The sequence below is a fragment of the Trachypithecus francoisi genome, unplaced genomic scaffold (genome assembly GCF_009764315.1).
Source record: "Trachypithecus francoisi isolate TF-2019V2 unplaced genomic scaffold, Tfra_2.0 Lachesis_group10, whole genome shotgun sequence".
Classification (NCBI taxonomy): domain Eukaryota; kingdom Metazoa; phylum Chordata; class Mammalia; order Primates; family Cercopithecidae; genus Trachypithecus; species Trachypithecus francoisi.
The window spans coordinates 77,867,689-77,881,563 of NW_022681455.1; positions in this window are offsets into that span (position 1 = coordinate 77,867,689).

A 13,875-nucleotide genomic window follows, 5' to 3' on the forward strand; every position below is an offset into this window, starting at 1 on the left:
GGGAGACAGAGGTTGCAGTGAGCCAAGATTGCACCACTGCACTCCAGCCTGGGCAACAGAGTAAGACTCTATTTCAAAAAAAAAAAAAAATCTGACTCCAAAACTCATATTGTCTCTACTACCTTATGAGGCCTCTTGCTGTCTTAATTTGTCTCAAGCACAGTGTTTATAATCTTATAAAGTTGTAACAAGAATAGTGAAGGCACTCTGAACAAACTCTGGATTCCCAGTGTATTAGTCAAGGTGTGCTAGGCTAGGCTGCAGAAATAAACAAATCTAAAGCTCAGAGGCTTAAGTCTGATGCAGAATTTTTTGGTTAATGGGCTTTCCTAGGTGGCTGTCACTTTAAGTAGTAGACTCGTTTATATTCAGAGGCTCCCCTCTCCCCTAAGCCTGAGTCCTGGTTGGATCCTCTGAAATCAGATAGCTGACAAGAAACAAGAGAGAGAGGTGTTTGGGGGAAAAGAGATGCATTTGTGAAGGATCTCATGAATTTAGGCCTAGAAGTAGCATGTATCATTTCTGCCCACATTTCAATAGCCTCACTCTCACTTCCAGGAACCTGAGAAATTAGCCTATCTGAGGACCCAGGAGAAGAGAGAAATACTTTGGTAAGCAACTACATCAAGAAATAACACTATATTAACATATGAAAATAATACATGCATATGGTTAAAATATAATAAAAGATACAGATTGATATAAAAAGAAGAGTAGTCTCAAGGGAGTAAGTGGGATAGATATATGTAACGAGTTTTCCAAGCAAGTCTTAACACTTTTTCCCCCAACTTTTGTTTTCTCCCTTTTTTTATCCCTTAATGTAATGACCTTTTGGAATGATTCCACAATTTCACAATCACTTTCAGTTTTTAAAAGTCGGTCCACTCAAAAATTTAAATCTCAAACTCAATCCATGTTGTACCTGTTTGCCTTTCCCCAGCATAGGCTTGACCTGTACTTCTGGGGATGTGTGGTGGGCAGTTTGGTTGTCCACTCTTCTCCTCTGGCTCTGACACCTGGAATAGAGACATGTGGCCTTATTTATCACTGACACCTTTCCCTTCTCCTTCTTTTAAACTCTGGATCCTCCATTGTTGAGGGTAGGGAAACAAGATTAGAGTAAGAGGGCTTACTATGCTGGGTGTGACTTTCACCCTCTGTCTGTTGGGTCCACCTGGTCAAGGCCAGGCACCTTCTGAAGATCCATTTGATGTACCAGACATGCACATATACTTGCAACACTCTATCTTATGCTTCAGGCCTCTCCTCTGGTGTCCTCCAACCCTGCTCTACTGTCTCTGCCTTGCCATTCATTTCTACTTCTCTTTCTGGCTCAGTTTCTCACTCAGTCAGGCAGAAGGGGATATCAACCAAGGAATGTGATGCCAGTCTCTTCTTAGAACCACCTCTCACCTTCACAGGGATTCCCTTGGTATCCCTGACAGCAAAGGGGGTGAAAAAATACCATTTTCCCTTTTCCCCGACTTCTAATGTAAGCTGAGAAGCAGGATGGTGAGTCTGGGAAATTGGCCGGAGGTAGTGGGGCCAGTTGAGCTACCTTTTCGCAAACCTGGAGAGAGGTGCTTCACTTAGTCCTTGTTGACGATTCTCTTTAGAATGCAAAAATCAGAGGTTTAGTGTCTCTTCATTCCTATCTTTGGGCTTTAGTTGGGAAATGTGGAAAAATAGTAGGTCTTACTAACCATCATTTTGATATATATATAGGATGAAAATGTAACACACACATATATACATCTGTGTATATATATGTGTACATAGATATATAGATATTCCCCTTTAAAACATAAGTTAGTTCATATTACACATACTTCACTTTGAAAATCTTTTCTTTTTTCTTTTTTTTGGAGATGGAGTTTCGCTCTTGTCGGCCAGGCTAGAGTGCAATGGTGCGATTATGGCTCATTGCAACCTCCGCCTTGTGGGTTCAAACGATTCTTCTGCTTCAGCCTTCTGAGTAGCTGGGGTTACAAGTGCCCACAACCACACCTGGCTGACTTTTGTATTTTTAGTAGCGATGGGATTTCACCATGTTGGCCAGGTTGGTCTCAAACTCCTGACCTCAAGTGATCTGTCTGCCTCAGCCTCCCAAAGTGCTGGGATTACAGGTGTGAGCCACTGCGCCTGGCCACATCTTTTCATATTAACATGTTTAGATATAATAGGGTATCTCTGGGGTACTGAGAACCAGCAAGAAGTGGCTAGAAACACATCAAAGCAAACTGACCAACACAAAAACCCTGAGTCTCAACCTCAAGTCTTTTTTGCTAAAAATTATCTCTATCAAACCTTCCAATTAGCAACAGCTACAACAAAACAGCAGCAGTGAACACTTATTGAATATTTGTATGTGTGACTGACATCAATATTTTATTCAATACTCACAATAACCTTTAAGATATATACTGTGGCTATTCTCATTTTACTGATGAGGAACACGAGGATTAGAACAATTAACTTGCCCAAGGTCACAGAACTACAATGTGGTGGACTTAGTATTTAAACTCAGGATGGTGTGACCCCTAAAATATATTCTTAATCAATTTGTCTTTGTTCATCTATACATTGAATGCTATACTCTCACTGAGGATGTGGCTTCCCTTCAATTTTTCGTTTAAATATAAATTATTCAACCTGAGTATTCATGTAGATAATTCTTATTGAGGCCTCATTTGTACTAAAGAACCTATGAACTCCAGTTACCCTAGACTCTTTGTTTATTTATTTATCTATTTATATATTTTTTCAAGACATGGTCTAATTTTGTTCCCCCAGGCTGGAGTACAGTAGTGAGATCATGGTTTACTGCAACCTTGACCTCCTGGGCTCAAATGATCCTCCCACCTCAGCCCCCCAAGTAGCTGGGACCACAGGTGTGCACTGCCACACCTAACTTTTGTACTTTTTGTAAAGATGGGGCTTCACCATGTTGCCCAGGCTAGTCTGGAACTCCTGAGCTCAAGTGATCCACCAGCCTTGGCAGCCCAAAGTGCTAGGATTACAGGCGTGAGCCATCATGCCCAGCTAGACTCTTCAATGTACACTACACCTATCCTGAAATTTATATTTCTTACACTAGTGTTTTACTCAAGACTAGTGTTCTGCATTGGTGGAATATGCAGTCCATAGTATGATTTGAGTAGTAAATGGAATTATCTTTCTCTAACTTATTAAACTGAGATGCCACCATTGGTGATTCAGTCTTTGGAGCATTGACTAAAGTGAAAGTAAGAAGCAGGCAGATGATCTAGAAGTGCTCAAATAAGTAAACTAAATAATAAAACTGTTGCAGGAATTAAGGGACAGGAGAGACCAATGGGTGGGACAGGAGGATTTTATTAGGTGAGCACCAGCCCAGAGGATTAACATCCAAAGGCTGAGCCCCAAACAAAGACAGGGCTTCACTTTTATACATGCATTTGAAAGGAGGTTGGTCAACTTCATGATGTGAAACCTGCAGGGTGGGCAAGCAAGCTTACAGAAACAGAACAAAGGCAGTTTGTTAAACAGTGACAGGTTTTGCAACTCAAGCATATCTTGTGACTTTGCTGTGCTGTACAGAAGGGAAAAACAGGAACTTATAAAACTTTGCAAAATAATTATGAGAATGATAAGGGGGAAGGGGGAAGCTGAAAGAGAAGAAAAACTTGTTTTTCTCATCCCTGCTCTGGGATGGGAGGGAGAGGCTCTGGAACCCATCCCTTGAGGGCCCTGGCTCTGCAGATAGTGTTATCAAAGCCCTTCCAGAGCCCTGCCTATTGCTGGTCTTGGAGTGAGTCAGCCTCCAAGAAAACTTGTTTTTTTGTTTTTTTTTTTTTTGAGACGGAGTCTCGCTCTGTCACCCAAGCTGGAGTGGAGTGCACTGGCCAGATCTCAGCTCACTGCAAGCTCCGCCTCCCGGGTTCACGCCATTTTCCTGCCTCAGCCTCCTGAGTAGCTGGGACTACAGGCGCCCGCCACCTCGCCTGGCTAGTTTTTTGTATTTTTTAGTAGAGACAGGGTTTCACCGTGTTAGCCAGGATGGTCTCGATCTCCTGACCTTGTGATCCGCCCGCCTCGGCCTCCCAAAGTGCTGGGATTACACAGGCTTGAGCCACCGCGCCCGGCCGAAAACTTGTTTTTTTTTTATATCTCCTGCTTCAAAACAATTACTTTGGAACATAGATTTTTCAACCAAATCTCAAAGGAGTGGGCAGGAAGTACCCACAAAACACCAGGAAAAGTTTAAGAAGAAAGACTTGTATGTATAGAGTATAAAATTGAAGGAGAAAATTAGAGGGAAAGAGATTCATTGACTTTTGCCCTTAAGAACATAGGCCCTCAAAATGCCAAGTTTGCCATAGAGAAACATATCTGTCAAAACTTGGAACCAGGCACTGGTGGGATGAAATTAATTAGAGGTGATGGGGATCAGTATAGGACACCCAGCAGGGCTGAGTAGGTACAAAGGCCAGGCCAAATGTGACTCCTCTAGGGACAGACTCAAGTTCACATGGGTTTAAAATTGGGTTCCAGCCTGGGAGATGAGGCTGCTGGGTGAGTTTCTCACACAGAGTGTGACACAAGTGTGACAAGTGCTGCCAGTGAGGCTACAAAGCTAGTGCAAAGTGGGATGTCATTCAATCAAATGTGAGGCAGAAACCAGTTGGCAAAGGTAAAGCATGCAAGTCTTATGCATTTTATGTTATTTTACTTTACACTATATATATTTTTATTTATTTATTTTTATTTTACTTTAAGTTCTAGGGTACATGTGCACAATGTACAGGTTTATTACATATGCATACATGTGCCATGTTGGTGTGTTGCACCCATTAACTCATCATTTACATTAGGTATATCTCCTAATGCTATCCCTGCCCTCCCCTGCACCCCACAACAGACCCTGGTGTGTGATGTTCCCCACCCTGTGTCCAAGTGCTCTCATTGTTCAATTCCCACCTAAGAGTGAGAACATACGGTGTTTGGTTTTTTGTCCTTGCAATAGTTTGCTGAGAAATGATGGTTTCCAGTTTTATCCATGTCCCTACAAATGACATGAACTCATCCTTTTTTATGGCTGCATAGTATTCCATGGTGTATATGTGCCACATTTTCTTAATCCAGTCTATCATTGATGGACATTTGGGTTGGTTCCAAGTCTTTGCTATTGTGAATAGTGCCACAATAAACATACTTGTGCATGTGTCTTTATAGCAGCATGATTTATAATCCTTTGGGTATATACCTAGTAATGGGATGGCTGGGTCAAATGGTATTTCTAGTTCTAGATCCTTGAGGAATCGCCACAGTCTTCCACAATGGTTGAACAAGTTTACAGTCCCACCAACAGTGTAAAAGTGTTCCTATCTCTCCATATCCTCGCCAGCACCTGTTGTTCCCTGACTTTTTAATGATCGCCATTCTAATTGGTGTGAGATGTTATCTCATTGTGGTTTTGATTTGCATTTCTCTGACGGCCAGTGATGATGAGCATTTCTTCATTTGCCTGTTGGCTGCACAAATGTCTTCTTTTGAGAAGTGTCTGTTCATATCCTTTGTCCACTTTTTGATGGGGTTGTTTTTTTCTTGTAAATTTGTTTGAGTTTTTTGTAGATTCTGGATATTGGCCCTTTGTCAGATAAGTAGATTACAAAAATTTTCTCCCATTCTGTAGGTTGTCTGTTCACTCTGCTGGTAGTTTCTTTTGCTGTGCAGAAGCTCTTTAGTTTAATTAGATACAATTGTCAATTTTGGCTTTTGTTGCCATTGCTTTTGGTGTTTTAGACATGAAGTCCTTGCCTATGCCTATGTCCTGAATGGTATTGCCTAGGTTTTCTTCTAGGGTTTTTATGGTTTTAGGACTAACATTTAAGTCTTTAAAACCATCTTGAATTACTTTTTGTATAAGGTGTAAGGAAGGGATTCAGTTTCAGCTTTCTACATATGACTAGCCAGTTTTCCAAGCACTGTTTATTAAATAGGGAATCCTTTCCTCATTTCTTGTTTTTGTCAGGTTCGTCAAAGATTGGATGGTTGTAAATGTGTGGTATTATTACTGAGGGCTCTGTTCTGTTCCATTGGTCTATATCTCTGTTTTGGTACCAGTACCATGCTGTTTTGGTTACTGTAGCCTTGTAATATAGTTTGAAGTCAGGTAGCGTGATGCCTCCAGCTTTGTTCTATTTTCTTAGGATTGTCTTGGCAACGCGGGCTCTTTTTTGATTCCATATGAACTTTAAAGTATTTTTTTCCAATTCTGTAAAGAAAGTCATTGGTAGCTTGATGCAGATGGCATTGAATCTATAAATTACCTTGGACAGTATGGCCATTTTCATGATATTGATTCTTCCTATCCATGAGCATGGAATATTCTTCCATTTGTTTGTGTCCTCTTTTATTTCGTTGAGCAGTGGTTTGTGGTTCTCCTTGAAGAGGTCCTTCACATCCCTTGTAAGTTGAATTCCTAGGTATTTTATTCTCTCTGAAGCAATTGTGAATGTGAGTTCACTTATGATTTAGCTATTTGTCTGTTATTAGTGTATAAGAATGCTTGTGATTTTTGCACATTGATTTTGTATCCTGAGACTTTGCTGAAGTTGATTATCAGCTTAAGGAGATTTTGGGATGAGACATTGGGATTTTCTAAATATACAATCATGTCATCTGCAAACAGAGACAGTTTGACTTCCTCTTTTGCTAACTGAATACCCTGTATTTCTTTCTCCTGCCTGATTGCCCTGACCAGAACTTCCAACACTATGTTGAATAGGAGTGATGAAAGAGGGCATCCCTGTCTTGTGCCAGTTTACAAAGGCAATGCTTCCAGTTTTTGCCCATTCAATATGATATTGGCTGTGGGTTTGTCATAAATAGCTCTTATTATTTTGAGATATGTTCCATCAATACCGAATTTATTGAGAGTTTTTAGCATGAAGAACAGTTGAATTTTGTCAAAGGCCTTTTCTGCATGTATTGAGATAATCATGTGGTTTTTGTCTTTGGTTCTGTTTATATGCTGGATTACATTTATTGATTTGTGTATATTGAACCAGCCTTGCATCCCAGGATGAAGCCCACTTGATTATGGTGGATAAGCTTTTTGATGTGCTGCTGGATTCGGTTTGCCAGTATTTTATTGAGGATTTTTGCATTGATGTTCATCAGGGATATTGGTCTAAAATTCTCTTTTTTTGTTGTGTCTCTGCCAGGCTTTGGTATCAGGATTATGCTGGGTTCATAAAATGAATTAGGGAAGATTCTCTCTTTTTCTATTGATTGGAATAGTTTCAGAAGGAATGGTACCAGCTCCTCCTTGTATCTCTGGTAGAATTCGGCTATGAATCTGTCTGGTCCTGGACTTTTTTTGGTTGGTAGGCTATTAATTATTGCCTCAATTTCAGAGCCTGCTATTGGTCTATTCAGGAATTCAACTTCTTCCTGGTTTAGTCTTGGGAGCGTGTATGTGTCCAGGAATTTATCCATTTCTTCTAGATTTTCTAGTTTATATGTGTAGAGGTGTTTATAGTATTCTCTGATGGTAGTTTGTATTTCTGTGGGATCAGTGGTGATATCCCCTTTATAATTTTTTATTGCGTCTATTTGATTCTTCTCTCTTTTCTTCTTTATTAGTCTTGCTAGCAGTATATCAATTTTGTTAATCTTTTCAAAAAACCAGCCCCTGGATTCACTGATTTTTTGAAGGGTTTTTTGTGTCTCTATCTCCTTCAGTTCTGCTCTGAGCTTAGTTATTTGTCACCTTCTGCTAGCTTTGAATGTGTTTGCTCTTACTTCTCTAGTTCTTTTAATTGTGATGTTAGGGTGTCAATTTTAGATCGTTCCTGTTTTCTCTTGTGGGCATTTAGTGGTATAAATTTCCCTCTACACACTGCTTTAAATGTGTCCCAGAGATTCTGGTATGTTGTGTCTTTGTTCTCATTGGTTTCAAAGAACATCTTTATTTCTGCCTTCATTTCGTTATTTACCCAGTAGTCATTCAGGTTGTTCAGTTTCCATGTAGTTGAGTGGTTTTGAGTGAGTTTCTTAATCCTGAGTTCTGGTTTGACTGCACTGTGGTCTGAGAGACAGTTTGGTATAATTTCTGTTCTTTTACATTTGCTGAGGAGTGCTTTACTTCCAATTATGTGGTCAATTTTGGAATAAGTGAGATGTGGTGCTCAGAAGAATGTATATTCTGTTGATTTGGGGTGGAGAGTTCTCTAGATGTCTATTAGGTCCTCTTGGTGCAGAGCTGAGTTCACTTCCTGGATATCCTTGTTAACTTTCTGTCTCATTGATCTAATGTTGACAGTGGGGTGTTAAAGTCTCCCATTATTATTGTGCGGGCATCTAAGTCTCTTTGTGCATCTCTAAGGACTTGCTTTATGAATCTGGTTGCTCCTGTATTGGGTGCATATATATTTAGGATAGTTAGCTCTTCTTGTTTAATAGATCCCAATACCATTATGTAATGGCCTTCTTTGTCTCTTTTCATCTTTGTTGGTTTAAAGTCTGTTTTATCAGAGACCAGGATTGCAACCCCTGCCTTTTTTTGTTTTCCATTTGTTTGGTAGATTTGCCTCCATCCCTTTATTTTGAGCCTATGTATGTCTCTGCACGTGAGATGGGTCTCCTGAATACAGCACAATGATGGGTCTTGACTCTATCCAATTTGCCAGTCTGTGTCTTTTAATTGTAGCATTTAGCCCATTTACATTTAAGGTTAATATTGTTATGTGTGAATTTGATTCTGTCATTATGATGTTAGCTGGTTATTTTGCTCGTTAGTTGATGCAGTTTCTTCCTAGCATCGATGGTCTTTATAATTTGGCATGTTTTTGCAGTGGCTGGTACCGGTTGTTCCTTTCCATGTTTAGTGCTTCCTTCAGGAGTTCTTGCAGGGCAGACTTGGTGGTGACAAAATCTCTCAGCATTTGCTTGTCAGTAAAGGATTTTATTTCTCCTTCACTTAGTTTGGCTGATATGAAATTTTGGGTTGAAAATTATTTTCTTTAAGAATGTTGAATATTGGCCCCCACTCTCTTCTGGCTTGTAGAGTTTCCGCCAAGAGATCTGCTGTTAGTCTGATGGGCTTCCCTGAAACCTGACCTTTCTCTCTGGTTGCCCTTAACATATTTTCCTTCATTTCAACTTTGGTGAATCTGACAATTATGTGCCTCGAGGTTTCTCTTCTCGAGGAGTATCTTTGTGGCATTCTCTAAATTTCCTGAATTTGAATGTTGGCCTGCCTTGCTAGGTTGGGGAAGTTCTCCTGGATAATATCTTGCAGAGTGTTTTCCAACTTGGTTCCATTCTCCCCGTCACTTTTGGGTACACCAAACAAACATAGATTTGGTCTTTTCACATAGTCCCATATTTCTTGGAGGCTTTGTTCATTTCTTTTTAATCTTTTTTCTCTAAACTTTTCTTCTCACTTCATTTCATTCATTTGATTTTCAATCACTGATACCCTTTCTTCCAGTTGATCGAATCGGCTACCGAAGCTTGTGCATTTGTCATGTAGTTCTCTTGCCATAGTTTTCAGCTCTATCAGGTCAATTAAGGACTTCTCTACACTGGTTATTCTAGTTAGCCATTCGTCTAATATTTTTTCAACTTTTTAGCTTCTTTGCAATGGGTTCGAACGTCCTCCTTTAGCTGAGAGAAGTTTGATCGTCTGAAGCCTTTTTCTCTCAACTTGTCAAAGCCATTCTCCATCCCTCTCTGTTCCATTGCTGGTGAGGAGCTGTGTTCCTTTGAAGGGGGAGAGGCACTCTGATTTTTAGAATTTTCAGCTTTTCTGCTCTGTTTTTCCCCATCTTTGTGGTTTTATCTACCTTTGATCTTTGATGATGGTGATGTACAGATGGGGTTTTGGTGTGGATGTCCTTTCTGTTTGTTAGTTTTCCTTCTAACAGTCAGGACCCTCAGCTGCAGGTCTGTTGGAGTTCGCTGGAGGTCACTCCAGACCCTGTTTGCCTGGGTATCAGCAGCAGAGGCTGCAGAACAGCGAATATTGCTGAACATCAAATGTTGCTGCCTGATCATTCCTCTAGAAGCTTCGTCTCAAAGGGGTACCTGGCCATGTGAGGTGTCAGTCTGCCCATGCTAGGGGGTGCCTACCAGTTAGGCTACTCGGGGGTTAGGGACCCACTTCAGGAGTCAGTCTGTCCATTCTCAGATCTCAAACTCCATGCTGGGAGAACCACTACTCTCTTCAAAGCTGTCAGACAGGGACATTTAAGTCTGCAGAGGTTTCTGCTGCCTTTTGTTTGGCTATGCCCTGCCCCCAGAGGTGGAGGCTACAGAGGCAGGCAGGCCTCCTTGAGCTGCGATGGGCTCCACCCAATTGGAGCTTCCAGGCTGCTTTGTTTACCTACTCAAGCCTCAACAATGGTGGGTGCCCCTCCCCCAGCCTTGCTGCCATCTTGCAGTTCGATCTCAGACTGCTGTGCTAGCAATGAGTGAGGCTCTGTGGATATTGGACCCTCTGATCCAGGTGCGGGATATAATCTCCTGGTGTGCTGTTTGCTAAGACCATTGGGGTCTCAGTATTAGGGTGGGAGTGACCCAATTTTCCAGTTGCCATCTGTCACAGCTTCCCTTGGCTAGGAAAAGGAATTCCCTGACCCCTTGCACTTCCCAGGTGTGGTGATGCCTTGCCCTGCTTTGGCTCACACTTGGTGGGCTGCACCTACTGTCCTGCATCCACTGTCTGACAAACCCCATTGAGATGAACATGGTACCTCAGTTGGAAATGTAGAAATCACCCGTCTTCTGCATCGCTCATGCTGGGAGCTGTAGACTGGAGCTGCTCCTATTCGGTCATCTACACTATGTACATTTTTAAATTCCCTTTTCCACAGAGGAGGTCTATAGAAAAATAAAATAAAGTCCCTTTTAGTCTCCTAAGTAAAAGGATTCAACAGCTTTTAGTAAGCCAAAAATATAAAAGAACCATTAAATTAGAGAATAATAGACAAATAATGAGGTTAGCTGATCAGACTGAAGGATGGACACTTATACCGAAAAGAAAAAAACAGGCTTCCATGAGTCATGACTCATGAGTCTGAAAGCAGCTATTTTTAAGCACACGTTGACTGAACAGTGGCTGAGAGCTAAGCACTTGTCATGCCTGATCTTACTGGATTTTCCTAATAACCCATGATGTGAGTATTATTATTTCCATTATTTTTATTATTTTTAAATCTAACAGGGAACCTAAAACTTGGCTTGGGTAACTTACTCAGAGTTTCACAGCCAGGTCATGGCCAAAGCAGAATTTGAACTTGGTTTGACTTTAGAACCTGGGCTCTTAATCATACATGATACCTACTCTGAAGGCAGCAGATATTGGGAATCAAGTCAGAAGGAGACTGGGATTCAGTGCCAGGACACCATTCCCTAAAGATGCTGGTAGCAAGAGAATAAGGCAGGAAGTGTGGATGGGGAGCAAGGTCAGAACAGGAGGAGTGTCTAAGAGCATCTCCTACCTGGATTCTGTACTGAACTTCAGGGACAGTAACTTTGAAGGTTAGAAAGAGAAAGGGAAAGGGAATCTAGAATGTGTCACACCATTCCCCCCTTGCTTGGCTGTGAGGCCTTCTGAATATCTGAAGCAAATAGGTTAATTAAAACAAAAGGTAACTTCCTCAGATCACCTTCATCTACTCTACATGGTGCCACAAGGTGCCAAGTGGTCTCTTCTTATTTATTTATTTATTTATTTTGAGACAGAGTCTTGCTATTTCGCCCAGGCTGGAGTGCAGTGGCACGATTTCAGCTCACGGCAACCTCTGCCCCCCAGGTTCAAGCAACTCTCATGTACAGCCTCTCAAATAGCTGGGATTATAGGCATGCACCACCATCCCCGGCTAATTTTTGTATTTTTAGTAGAGATGCGGTTTTGCCATGTTACCCAGGCTGGTCTTGAACTGGTCTCAAGTGATCTACCCTCCTTGGCCTCCCAAAGTGCTGGGATTACAAGTGTTAGTCACCGTGCCTGGCCCTAAGTGGTCCCTTCTAAGAGAGGTTTTCAAGTGACAAAGTCCTTGGTGTCTAAGTATAGACACCAGGCCATTGTCCATGTCTGGGAGGTAACCTGAGGAGGTGAAAGTTCACACAGCCATGAAATAATAGATGTAGTCATAAAGAATAAGCAAAAAAGAACAAAGAAGAATAATAAGGAATAAATGAAGGTTAAGTTATTTAGAGCTGGGCAAGGGCCTAGTTCAGAAGAGGAAGTAAGTGGACGCAGCTGCCACAGGATAAGGGTGTGATTTAGATAATTCTAACATCTAGACTGAGAGCTACAGGGTTGCATATTATTCTCACTTCATTGGATATTCTCAGCATAGTCAGCAACCATGAAATACAATAAACTGTTTTAAAAAACTTTAGATGAATTAAATTTAACAGAATTAAATTGCACAAGAAACAATTCTCAAATCAGGCAGGCCCCTGACCCACCAACCAGATTAGGTTTAGAGACATCCAGGTGCTGCCACATGGTCAGAGATGACTTATGGACATAAAAAGAAAAGTGAGGTGCAGGAAACGGAAGTAAGGTACAGAAGCAACCCAATAGGTTACAACTCAGTATTTGCCTTATTTAAACATGGTTTGGCCAGGCACGGTGGCTCATGCCTGTAATCCCAGTGCTTTGGGAGGCCGAAGTGGGCAGATCACTTGAGGTCAGGAGTGTGAGATCACCCTGGTCAATGTGGTGAAACCCCCTATCTACTAATATACAAAAATTAGTTGGCCATGGTGGCATGCACCTGTAATCCCAGCTATTTGGGAGGCTGAAGCAGGAGAATCGCTTGAACCCAGGTTGCAGTGAGCCGAGATTGTGCCAGTGCACTCCATCCTGGGTGACAGTGAGATTCTGTCTCAAAAAACATAAAAATAAAAAACATGATTTGAACAATCAGCCACCTGTGAATAGTTAAGCATGGCTTCTGTGATTGACTGAGATTTGGCTACTTGTTACAAGAGCAGTTACAGTCTGTTTACACATCCAATTAGGTTATAGTTCACTACGGTATGGAGAAGCCTGTAGGCCAGGGATGTCCAATCTTTTGGCTTCCTTGGAAGAATAATCCTCTTGGACCACCCATAAAATACACTAATGCTAACAATAGCAGATGCATTTTTTAAAATTGCAGATAAATCTTACAATGTTTTAAGAAAGTTTATGAATTTGTGTTGGGTTAGTTGAATTTCAAAAGCTGTCCTGGGCCACATGTGAACTGCGGGCCAACAGGTTGGACAAGCTTGATTTACACTAAACTTAAATTTAGCCTAAAGCTGCCTCCTCACGTATTTCAACAAAACTGAGTTTTGGTTTTTCAAGTTTGCCTCCATGTAGTACTCAGATATGCTTGGGACTTGAAATATATATATTTTAACTTGTTATCTGTATGCTAATATTTAATATCCTAAGGACAGGTGGCAGAGTGTGGGCAACTGAAATCCAGCCAGCAGAACAGAGAGATTTGGGGGAACGCCAATGCCAGTGTCATGACACTGCTCTTCAGAAACAACTGAGGAGTTCTAGAAATCTCTGCTGTGCAGTCTTCACCAAAGAAATTCTGAAAATTGAATACCGTATTGAATACATAGGTAAAAGCAGATAGTAAGATGATAAAATTTTTGGACATAGTGGTAGATCTGGGGTTAGAACCTAGGGTTATTGACTGTGAATTCAGCGTCCCTTTCAAAATATCAGATTACACCTTTTAGGGGTTTGTAGGAACTCAAATCTGCTAATAGGTTTGTACCTGAAGAGTAATATGAGAAACACGTGTTTTTAAAACACATTCTTCAAAAGTGGCATCTTTTCAATGATTTTTAAAAAGATAGTAACATGATAGTTGC